The sequence below is a fragment of the Tenrec ecaudatus genome, chromosome 13 (assembly GCF_050624435.1).
Source record: "Tenrec ecaudatus isolate mTenEca1 chromosome 13, mTenEca1.hap1, whole genome shotgun sequence".
In the NCBI taxonomy this organism is placed as follows: domain Eukaryota; kingdom Metazoa; phylum Chordata; class Mammalia; order Afrosoricida; family Tenrecidae; genus Tenrec; species Tenrec ecaudatus.
The window spans coordinates 139394135-139407058 of record NC_134542.1 but is presented as its reverse complement, the minus strand read 5'-3'; the positions used below and the strand labels follow the sequence as shown (position 1 = coordinate 139407058).

At 40.8% G+C, this 12924-nt stretch overlaps 1 protein-coding gene across 3 annotated transcripts in view; it reads right to left on the bottom strand.

The window, feature by feature from the left end:
- CCNT2 (cyclin T2) overlaps positions 1-12924 on the bottom strand; it is a 41179-nt gene that overhangs the window by 26344 nt on the left and 1911 nt on the right. The window lies entirely within an intron of this gene.

Below are 12924 nucleotides of genomic sequence, written 5' to 3'. Positions count from 1 at the left end.
TTTTTGAAGATGAATAACGGATTATACTTTTTGATTTAAAAACTTCACATGGAAAACAAAGGCTGATCGTGGATGAGAATGAGAAATATGAGGAGGTATTCCACCCCACCACCCCCCCCCAAAAAAGGGAAAAGGTGCCACAGTCCACATTTTTTCCAGCTAGGTGAACATGAAGCAACTCACTCTGAAGTAGTGCACACAGCGAGGTTGCCTGGGAAGGTTCTCTGGTCACAGTGAATTTTTTTGTAAAAGCAGTTTTGTTCAAACCTTGGATTTTTTTTTTGTGATAGGCGATTTAAGAGAACAATGTGCGGCTATAAAATTTTGTTTCCTGCTCAGGAAAAATGCTTCAGAAACTTGTGATGTTGAACATAGCTTAAAAGGAAGTGCTATGGGAAAAACTCAAGTAAATGAGTGTTTTTCTCATTTCAAAAATGTAAAAAATGTCGATTGATGACAAACCTCATTCTGGACATCCTTCAACTTCCATAACGGATGAAAATGGTGACAAAATTCTGCACTTGTGCTTGACTATGGACCATTGAACACATTGGGAAGTTACCTGGACTATCTTGGAGCTCAGTTCAGCGAATTATAATGGAAGATTTGGGAATGAGAAGGGCTGCTGGGAAAACAGTGCCCAGGGTTTGACTAACCAGGAAAAGAGCGTTAAGTGGAAGCATGACATGCTGCTCTGAGAGAAGATCTGAAGTGACCCAGACTTTTCCCCCCACGGTCATTACTCGTGAGGAGACATAGTGCTATTCTTACAACCCAAAGCAAATGCATAAAGATCAATATTCTAGGAATTACTGAGTGGAATTGGACTAGCACTGGCCATTTTGAATCCGAAAATCCTGTGTTTACTAAGCCAGCAGTAACAAAATCAAAAGGAAAGGCTTTGTTACAGATCAAAGGGTGCATTGCATTGGGCAAATCTGCTGCTGCATAAGACCCCTTTAAAGGGTTGAAAAGCGGAAGATTACTTTGAGGACTGAGGTGTGCCCCACCCAAGTCATGGTATTTTCAATGGCCCCATATACATGTGAGGCGAAGAATTGAGGCATTTGAATTGTGGTGCTGTAGAAGAATATTGAAAATACCACACACTGCCCAGAGAGGACCACATGGCGGGCCACACTATGAGACATGACACCCCTCACTGACCCATGGCCCTACAGGGGACCACACAGGAGACACAGTGTGGAAAGTACACTCGATCTGATCCTGTCACACCGAGGTAAAACATTAAGGGGGTGCAACAGAATAGCAAGGGAATGGAGCGGCGAGGTCCCCAGGGAATGCAGAAGGTGGACTTTGGGGCCAGGGCGTGGTGCCCCAACAGACTGGACTGGAAAACACTTTTAAAGATCAACAAACGATCCTTGAACTAAAGACAAGTGTTTCTTTATTGTTGTGTTTTGGGTGTTTTTTTGGTCATTGGTTTGTTGTTTTATTGTATATTGTTGCTTGGTTTGGCTCTGTCTTGTTTTTGTGCATGTTATTATCTCCACAGGTCTGTCTAAATAAGACAGGCTGAACAATCTGGAGGAGAAAAAAATGGAACTGACAGTTTCGGGGGGGGGGGCTTGGGAGAGGAGGAGGTAGGGGGAAAGGTAGTGATATTAACAAACCAGGGACAAGGGAACAAGTGATCCAAATCGGTGGTGAGGAGGGTGTAGGAGGCCTGGTAGGGCATGATGAAGGGTAATGTAACCAAGAGGAATTACTGAAACCCAGGTGGGGACTAAGCTTGATAGTGGGACAGGAGGAAAGTCAAAGGAAATAAGAGGAAAGAGCTGGGAGGCAAAGGGCATTTATAGAGGTCTAGATAAAGGCATGTATACATATGCAAATATATTTATATATGAAGATGGGGAAATAGATCTATGTGAATATATTTATAGGTTTAGTATTAAGGTAGCAGAAGGACATTGGGCCTCCACTCAAGTACTCCCTCAATGCAAGAATACTTTCTTCTATTAAAATGGCATTCTATGATGTTCACCTGCCCAACACAACTGCTGAAGACAAAACGAGTGAATAAGCAAATGTGGTGAAGAAAGCTGATGGTGCCCGGCTATCAAAAGATATAGCATCTGGGGTGTTAAAAGCTTGATGGTAGACAAGCGGCCATGTAGCTCAGAAGCAACAAAGCCCACATGGAAGAAGCACACTAGCCTGTGTGATCACAAGGTGCCAAAGGGATCAGTTATCAGGCATCAAAAAAAGAAAAATCTTATCATAGCAAATGAGGGGGGGGTGGAGTTGAGACCCAAAGCTCATTTGTAGGCCACTGGACATCCCCTTGTAGAAGGGTCTCAGGGAAGAGACAAGCCAGTCACAGTGCGATGTAGCAATGATGAAAAATACAACTTCCCTCTAGTTCCTAAATGTTCGCCCCCCATCCCCACCCTATCATGATCCCAATTCTACAAGTCTGGCTAGACCATAGGATGGGCACTGGTACAGATAGGAACCAGAGACACAGGGAATCCAGGGCGGATGATCCCTTCAGGACCAGTGGTATGAGTGGCAATACTGGGAGGGTAGAGGGAGGGTGGGTTGGACAGGGGGAATTGATTACAAGGATCTACATGTGACCTCCTCCCTGGGGGATGGACAACAGAAAATTGGGTGAAGGGAGACCTCAGACAGGGCAAGATATGACAAAATAATAATTTATAAATTATCAAGGGTTCATGAGGGAGGGGAGAGCAGGGAGGGAGGGGGAAAAATGAGGAGCTGATGCCAGGGCCTTAAGTGGAGAGCAAATGTTTTGAGAATGATGAGGGCAATTAATGTACAAATGTGCTTTACACAACTGCTGTTTGTATGGATTGTGATGAGAGTTGTTATGAGCCCCCAGTAAAATGATTAGAAAGAAAGAAAATACCACGGACTGACAGAAGAACATAAAAATATGTCTTGTAAGAAGTACAGTCAAAATGTTCCTTAGAGCCAAGAATAGTGAGGCTCTCCATCCTCCACACTTTGGACATACCGTCAGGAGAGAGCAGTCCCTGGAGGAAGATATGTTCGGTAAACAGGAGGAGCAGAGAAAAAGTGAAGCCCAGGTGAGATGGGTGGACACAGTGGCTGCAACACTGGGCTCAAACAGAAGGACAATTTCAGGATGTTGTAAGACTGGGTACTGGTTGTTTCCTTCTGTTGTACATGGAGTTGCTGTGAGCCGGAACCAACTCAACAGAACCTAACAACCAAAAGCTATCCAAATGAGTGTCTAGAAAAGCAGGCTAAAAACCCACTGCCGGTGAGTCGATTCTTACTCAGTGATTCTATAGGAAGGAGTAGACGTGCTTTACAGCAGACAGTCTTATTTTTCTCCAGTGAAGTGGGTGGTAGGCTTGAACCACTGACTATGCTTAGCCTGCTGCATGAGGGCTGTTTAGAATCACCACACAATCCAGAAATTCCATTCTCACATAGTAACAATGCTCGCCACACAGAAACAGACATTATAATATTACGCATGAAGATATACGGTTCAGGATCATAGCACAATGAACACTGCTAATAACACACATCTTAACTGCATAAGTCATTCCTTTAAAAGTAAGATAGTTTAATTTCAGAAGGTATAAATTCATGTGTCATATCCACTTTATGACTTTTAAGTGATGCAATTATTTCAGAAAATTGATTTAGGTGTTTTGTTACTAAAAACAATTTAAAGAGCTATCTAATTCTACAAAAAAATGAACTGTTAGCAAATAGTTACTCCTGTTAGGTATTCAAAACCCCAATCACTAAACTAGAATGACACAAAACATCTACCCAAGGATATAGTGTCGTCCCTGGGTGATGCAAACAGTGCAAGCATTAACTAAAAGGTTAGAGGCTTAAATCCACTCAGAAGTGCCTTTGAAGAAAAGGTAGGGATAAGAATCACTAACATCCCAGAGCTGATTCCTATGAGGTGGTCCTATGTACCTTTGTTCTCGAAATCAAAAAAAAAAAGAAGAAGAAAAAAGCAGCAGCAATTTTGACTTTAGCTGTCTTCTCATGAAATAGCCCTCGTGATATAGTGGGAGAAAAATAAGGCTTTCTGTTCCCATAGTGAGTTACCGTATATACTCGAGTATAAGCCAAGTTTTCCAGCACAATTTTAATGCAGTTTTTGTGATAAAATTAGGACCCTCCGTGGATATTCGAGCTGGCTTATATTCAAGTATATACGGTAAGTCTCAGAAATCCACAGGGGCAGTACTGCTGTGTCCTTACAGGGCCACTAAGAGTTGAAACCCCCAAGGTATTCTCGGCTTCTCTGCTGGATTCAATAATTTTGTTGTAATAGCCACTCAAACTCACAGATAATACTCATGATCACCTGGGTTAGAGAGGAAATAACAGGTTACACCCCAGGATCAGCATCAGAACCTGGAGGAAACAGGATATAGTATTATCAATCAAGAAAGCTTCTACCCAGGACAGCTCCTGCTTCCTTCTTGGCTTTGATCACAAGCAGCCTGTGCTTGGATGGCTGGCCTCCTCTTAAGCTCTGCCTTGCTAAGGCTAAGGCAAGAGCTACAAAACAGCTCTTACCTCCACTGTCAAGTACCCAAGAGGCACCCTACTCTTCCAGCAAGCCTCCTAGCTGAAATCACATATTCAGTTTTGTCTAGCTGATATGGCCTTCCTAAAGATAATCTGGAAAATGAATGGCCACTCTGGTGCTGTGTAGTAAATTAGAAAGTGAAGTCTAAATTAAATATCATTGGGATGTCTATTTTGACTGGTAGGTGAAAACTTACCATATATACTCGTGTATAAGCCGAGTTTTCCAGCACATTTGCAGTTTTTGTGGTAAAATTAGATGCCTTCACTGCTATTTAGGTCAGCTTATACTCTAAACAGTAAAAGTGCTTTCCTGAAGGATACTGTTTCTATAGTAAACTAAACAAAGAGCTACACGATTAATTCTGTTTCACTGTTTCACCGATGTTTCTCCAACTCACCAGATGTCCTGAAAAGGCCAACTGGAAAACCTCTCAGATAAAACCAATGGAACACTCATGTCCTAATTTCTTTCGATCATTTGCATTTGTATTTTAAGGTCCCTAACAATTTCCAAAACAGAGATGGCTATACTTAAAATAAAAGGCTGGATTTCTAGCACCAATTCAAGCAAAGTAATCTGGAGCTTGTGCTGCGATGTTGGAAGTTATGCTACCATTATTTCATATTCTAGCAGGGCCACCCGTGGTGAACAGGTAAGGACTAGGGGGAAATAATCCCATTTGTGAGGGATTAGCTACTGAAAATCTTATGATTAATAGCAGAACATAATTTGACACAGTGCTCCCTAGGTTGGAAGGCACTCAAAACACAACTGGAAAAGAGCTACCTCCTCAAAGGAGTTGACTTATGACAGGAATGAACAAAGCTTTGGGGACTTTCATTTGATGATGGGACATGACTCAAAATGTACATGGCATGTACAAAATATGAATCCAGGGTGCTGTCAAAAATAAAATGGAGCAAGTAACAATCCATCGCCTAGGCATGAGTGAGCTGAAGCAAACTGGTTAGTCACTTTGAATCTGGCAATAACATGGTTTACTGCAGTAGGAAGGACAAACTCAAGAGGACTGGCATCATTCATCAAAAAGACCATTTCTAAGATCTATCTTGAAATACAATGCTGTATGTGTCAGCCTACAAAGAGAGAATACAACGTATTCAAATTTATGCACCAACCACCAAAGCCAGTGATGAAGCAACCGAAGAATTGTTTCAGCTCCTTGGCCTGACCCAAGTATGGTGAAGCTGCACTGATCCTAACTGGTCACTGGAATGCAGAAGTTGAAAGCAAAGGAGAAGTACCAAAGCAAAACGAAACTCCCTGCCATCAAGTCAATACTGACTCCTAGGGGCCCGATAGGACAGAACAGAATTGCCCCGACAGTCTCGCACACTTAAAGACCCATCTTTCTCACAGAGCAGCTGGCCATTTCAAACTGCTGACTTTGCAGTTAGCACTCCAGCGCTAACTGGGCGCCTAAGGAAGGAACACTAGTTGGAAAATATGGCCTCCAAGATAGAAAAGGAGCGGATTTTTGCAAGCCCAACTTAATCATTTCAAATACTACCTTTTTCCAACAACATAAATGGTGAGTATATAAGTGGACCACGCCAGATAAGACTTCATAGCAATCAAATTAAACCGCTGTCTGAAATGATGATGGATAAGCTCAGTGTCATCAAATAAAAGGCCATGGACTGAATATGGAACAGACCATCAACTGCTCACATACAAATTCGGATTAAAGGTGTGGAAAATTAGGAAAAAACACAACAAAATGGATATCAGAAGTGACTCGAAAACTTGCTCTTCAATGCTAAGCAGATTCATAACCAACGCTCTTGGAAGCAGCAGTCAGCCAAGAAATTGGGCAAATCTGCTACACAAAGTCTACTTAATGTGTTAATGGGTAAAGATGCTGAGCTTGCGGTTAACAGCCCAATACATAATCCACCACACCACCAGACCTACTAACACCTTTAGAGATACCGCATACACTCATATATAAGCCGAGATTTTCAGCACATTTTTAATGCAGTTTTGTGGAAAAATTGGGTGCCTTGGCTGCTATTCGAGTCGGCTTATACTCGAGTACATATGGTATTATTGATCTAAAACTTGCCTCTTCAAAGGATCGTGTAAATTTTTAACAAGGGTTATTATGTAGATGTAATTTCAAACCTCATAAATAACATTCCTTCAAAAAATTACTCTGATCAATACAATGCTAAATATGCAATGACAGTAAGAGTGAGTTGATTTCTATCCACTAGATGTTTAGCAGCACTACTGGTCCAGGCTGTGACAACTACAATGTTTCTAGACATTGCTCACTGCCCCACCCTAACCCATCTGGCCAGTCTATATTATCCCTGCATGTGCCATCTTAATAATTACTTTTCCAGTGTAGCCACAGCCAATACAAACCGAGAAGAGCCCAACTCTGTATGTTCCCACATTGCTATGTGCTAGAACCCTCTTGGTATGCTTATATATGCATGCTACACATGCTTACATATGCAATAAAGATGGACAAAAACTGTTAGAGATGCTAAGTAGTACAAGCAGGGGAGTTAATAAATGAGAGGTTTTAAATAGTAAACACCTCATTCACAGAAGGCTATGGATGGCAGAGGGAGCCCAAAATCTATTTGCATGGATTAAGCCTGTGGTGAATCCCCTCTGACCACAGCTGAGGGATGTAAATAGACAGATACCATTGTATAGTCGATTATGGCAGATGTAGCTAGATAAAAATGCAATACCTTATCATTTCACCTCTCTTTTGACCCATTTTAAGTTGTTTTAGTTTTTAACATTTTGATTGAAGTTTTTCTGTATTTTGTCTAGTCATTGTTAGGTTTTCATTAGTTTGCTTCCTGTTTGGGACCCCTATGATTTCCTGTATTTGGAATTCACCATAGGTAGATTTAGACTAGAGAGACTGAAGCTGGATTGCTACATGCCTAGGGGCATGTCAGGGAAGAAGGATGGAGAAACGGGAAGCAACAGCAGCAACAACGATTAAGAGAAAGAAAATGCCCTGAACCTGATGTGATGATGGCACAAATCTTATTATGATAGAATGATTGTATGATATGTGAAGGACAAAACAAACTATGTTATTTCCTTTTTAAATGATCATTTATTGGGGCCGCTTACAGCTCTTACAACAATTCATACACCAAGTATATCAAACATATTTGTCCCTATGTTGTCATTATCATTTTCAAAGTCTTTTCTTTCTACTTGGGCCCTTGGTATCAGCCATTTTTTCCCTCCCTCCCAACTTTGGTAAATTATAAGTTATTGTTATTTTCATACTTACCCCGTCCTCCGTCCCCCTTTACCCACATTTCCATTGTTCATTCCCCAGAGAGAGGTTTATACACGATGATCATTGTGATTAGTCCCCTTTTCTACCCCCAACCTCATGGTATCCCTATTCCCATTACTGTTCCTGAGGGGTTTATCTTTCCTGGATTCTATGTCAAGGGCTCTATCAATACGAGTACATGCTCCGGTCTAGCTGGAATTGTAAGATAAAACTGGGTCATGATAGTGGGGGGCGGGGGGGGGTGAGAAAGAATTAAAGAACTAGAGGAATGTTGTGTTTCGTAGGTGCTATACTGTACTCTGGCTGACTTGTTCCCTCCTTGTGACCCTTCTGCGAGGGATGTCAAATTGTCTACAGATGGGGTTTTGGGTCTCCACTCCAACTTTCCTTGTTCCCACTGCTATGAGTGATTTGTCTCTTCTAATACTTAATACCTGATCCTCTCAACACCTCGTGATCGCACAGCCTGGGCTTTGTTGCTTCCCTTGCTAGATAGCTGCTTGTTTAACTTAAAGCCTGTAAGACTGCGGATGCTCTATCCTCTAGTAGCTGGGCACCATCAGCTTTCTTCACCACATTTGCTTATGTACCTAATTTGTCCTCAGCAATTGTGCCAGGCAGGTTAGCATCACAGAATGTCAGGTATTAGAACGGAGTTCTTGCGTTGAGAGAAGGCTAGAGTAGAGGTCCAATGTCTGTCTGCTACCTTAATACTTAACATATAAATATAGACCTATATCCGAATTTTATTTTCTTTAAAAAGGGAAAGTTTATTTTAGTCTCATACCTCCTATTTTCCTTTACCAGGTACCTGTCTTAGAAACTACGGTGGCGCAGTGGTAAAATCTGTTTGGTTGCTAACCAGAAGGTGAGCAGCTCAAACCTACCTGCCACTCTGAAGACTGACAGCCTGCTTCTCTAAATATGTGCAGCCTAGGACCCCTATGAAGCAGTTCTCCTCTGTCCTATAGGATCACCATGAGTTAAAGGTGATTTAAAGGCATGAGTTTTAAGGATGGCCTACAATGTTACCCATTATTAACATCTTTTTAAACACTTGTATGTTTACACAGGGAAGACATATATAGAGAAAAGTGGTAGATTCACCCATTAGATGGGATTAATTTGGCTTATTTAATATTTTCTCTATGTTAAACACTGGTGATACAATATTAAATAAAGGCACAGAAAGAAATTCTGACTCCATCATGCTTATAGTTTCTGTTTGGGGAAAAGAAATATTTTCCTCTATTTACATCCCTGTTCGATAGAAATGTAAAGCTTCCACAATAAAAGTAAAAACAAACAACGCCCTAAGATTATTGCATTGAGATAATCTTTACATCTTAAGCCCAAAGCACCCCATAAAGCAAGAACATTAAAAAAAAAAAAAAGAGTAAGGAGCAACACGGGCTCAGGTGGAAAATGTTTGGGAAAAGATGTACAAATATGCTTGATGCTATCGATGTATGGAATGTGATGAGTGTAAGAGCCTCTAATAAAATGATTAAAAAAGCAAGAACGTTTAGCTTAACTAGTAGAGTCTGCCTTGAGCACTGTGCTCTTTTGAGAACTATCTCTAAGATCAAACTGACATGGGGAACTGAGAGCAGCATATGTTCCTGAGGGAGGAACAATTCAGGAGGGTGGGAATGGCTATACAACGTGAAAAACATGATCAATATCACAGGTGTGTACATGAAAACAACATGCTAAGTTACACTAAAATTTTAAAAATGCAAACAAAATCTTCTAAGTTAACCAATTCTTCCAAAATGCTGGCTTTTTCTATCAAGACACCTCAAAAAACCAAACCCACTGCTGCCGACCCTACAGGACGGGTACTCACAGGATTACCAAGCCTGCTGACCTTTATGGCAGCTGACTGCACAGCTTTCTCCACGGAGCAGCGAGTGGTGAACCACAAAATGCTGCAGCAGCAACTGAATGCTTTAACCATGGCACCACCATAGCGGTGAGTAATCATAGAGTGAGTACAATGAATAAAAGCTTTCTTAATGATCACCTTTAAATCTATTTAAGTCCTTACAGGGGAAGAATAAGAGTATCTTGAAAAATTTAAAAGAAAGCTACTAGTTAAGAGGCAAGTCAATTAGAAATGATTGTAATGCTTGAAAGAAAGCCAAAAAGTGTTCATCAGATTTGAACATAAACCCAAACTTAGATGTGGCTAACCAATCTATCATATATACACAAAAAGAAACTCAGATTTGATACAGAAGAGTCCTTTTAGAAGTCATTATAAAAAGTAAAGTCTGACCAGCTGCCACTCACGGTAACCCAAAAGATCATTAATCCACCGTGTACTCCTAGGACAGAAGCAGAACCACAATACGCTTTACTCAGGCATATCCTTTGCAGTCTTGATTGTTATCGATCAATAAAGAGACAACAGCACCTAGTAGAGTAATTCAAATGACCAGTGGAATCCAAGATGCTGTAATGGACCAAGACCAGTAAAGTATTTCAAACAGTAGTGGCTTTTTACCACATGATCTTAGCTCATTAGCTTATAAGTGGTGTAAGAAACAAATGCAAAATAAGCTTTAACAAACTAATAAACAGATCTCCTAGGAGAAACTGGGTCAGTATCTAACTTAAGGCTAGCATTTGGGGAGGAGGGTGAGGAATGCAGTTCCAGTCTATGCCTCAAGGGCTTGCTAGTCCAGTTTGTGCTCTTTACAGACCTTTCCTGAGGCTGATCCAGCAGGAAAATTCTTTTAAAAAGGAACCCAACTACACAGACCTCACTCCCTTCAGTGAGCACAGAGTTGTCATCAGTTGCCTTGAGTCAGCTCTAACTCACGATTACTTTATGCATGCTATCTTTTGAGTCACAGGGAAGAACTGCCCCAAGGGGTTTTCTGGGCTGTAATCTTTATGGGAGCTGATTGCTAGGCCTTTCTTTCTCTGAGCACTGGCTGGGTTTGAACTGCCAATCTTTCCACCAGCAGCAGAGAGTGCCCTTTGCTGCCTTCTCAGGGTTCCTTTCACCAGGATCTCTCTCAGAACAAAAGATCGCCTGGCCCTAGGTCCTCTCCAAGATCTTGGATGCGGTTAAGCCCACTGTGGAGGCTACTGTGACCCAGCCTTTCAAGGGGAACTGGTAACAGAATGCTAGGGTAAGAGACAGTTGGTTTCTAGGTTAGCAACATATGGTGAGAATGAACTTGTTCTCGGTAACAACCACGGGAAAATAAAATGACACCACTGCAGGCCAAATAAACACGTGTAATATAATTAATGCATGATATTTATACTAAAATTAACTAAAATATGTCACTAGTATAGTAACATTATACTTGTTATTCCACCGGGTTTTAATTTATAAACGGTGTTCAATTTATCTGGTGTGAAGAATCATACCTTTTTATAAGTTTACTATAGCATTCTACTGTAATCCTATTAAAAATTTTTTTCCAAAGATGTGGGGGAATCTGAATTTAAAAGTGACTCACATTCAATTTGAGACCGCCCCTTCACCCTAAGGGAATAAAAGGAGTGGGGGGAAGATGAAAGAGTAAAGCTGTGCACTGATGCAAGTGCATCAACAAAGATGAAAATGTTTGCTATCTCACTAGCAGAGATGTTAAAAAGGTAACAGATATGAAGGGTGCAATGCTACTTTTCAAACTGGAAAGCAGCAGGCTTCAATAATCTGCTAAGTGAAATCATTTAAAATGCTGATGCTTGCCTCCATATATACATACATACATATATAAGCAGAGTAGTAATAGTGTGATTTTATTAATAGTAGCTTTTAAATAAATATAGTAAGATTGCTAGTGCCTCCAAGCAATTTAAAGCTAAAGCTGTGAATTTTGGCTTTAAGCCAGGGGTCCTCAAACTTTTTAAACAGGGGGCCAGTTCACTGTCCCTCAGATGCACTGGAGGGCTGGACTATAGTTTTTTAAAAATAACTATGAACAAATTCCAATGCACAGTGCACATATCTTATTTTGAAGCAAAAAAAAAAAAAAAAACCAAATGCGGCAAAAACACCTGGCGGGCCAGGTAAAAATGTCCTTGGCGGGCCACATGTGGCAAATGGGCCGCAGTTTAAGGAAGCTGCTTTAAGCAAGCTATGTTTTAAAGCAAAGCAACCAGGCTGCGGGACAAGGGAGGACTTAAATTAATGAAGTCTTAGGGTGAGATATTTACTGGAAGTTGAAAATTAAGTCTGATTTAACAAAAAGAGTATCTATAGGCACATAAAGAACTGCCAGAACTATTATGACGTTATTTCTTTCTGCATTTTCCCAGGGCCACTTAAAGAAAGGAGCTGTTACATTAATATGCATTAGGTGACCACTACCCTTGGTGACAATTTGAATAAAAAATGTAATTCAATCTAAATATTCTTTAGAAATGGCTTTCTCTCTCCTCCATACCAATCACTGGCTGAAGTGCTGTGCACATGAAAGAACTAGCGGAAACAACAGTGTAAGATGTTCACGGCATTGAGACAGGAAGAGCAGAGGCAGGGAGAACTGAAAGAAACCAAAACATAAAAGTAGGTAACGCTGAGGACAAATCGACATGTCATTCTGATAAAACAAGTCAGATTAAAGGTTATAAGAAATTAAAATAGGGATCTAAACCAGATGGAAAGCTTTTCTTTCCACTTCAAATACAGTCTGAGGATCTTGTCACAGACTATTTCCTTAGCAAATAAGGTCCTAAGGAACATCCAGAAAGGTCATAATACCTTCTACAGTCCCTTTTCCTACATATCTTTTAAAAAATCATGTTACTGGGGGCTCTTACAAATCTTCAACAATCCATCACTCAACTGTATTAAGCATTCCTGTACATAACTTGTCACCTATATTTCCAAAACATCTTCTTTCTACTTGAGCCCCTAGTATCAGATCTTTTCCCCCTTCCTCCCACACCCGTGAATCCTTGATCAATTATATATTATTGTTATTTCATATCTTACACTGTCTGTTGTCTCCCCCTTCACCCACATTTCTATTATTCATTGGGGGGGGGGAGAAGATATATACTCAACCTTGTA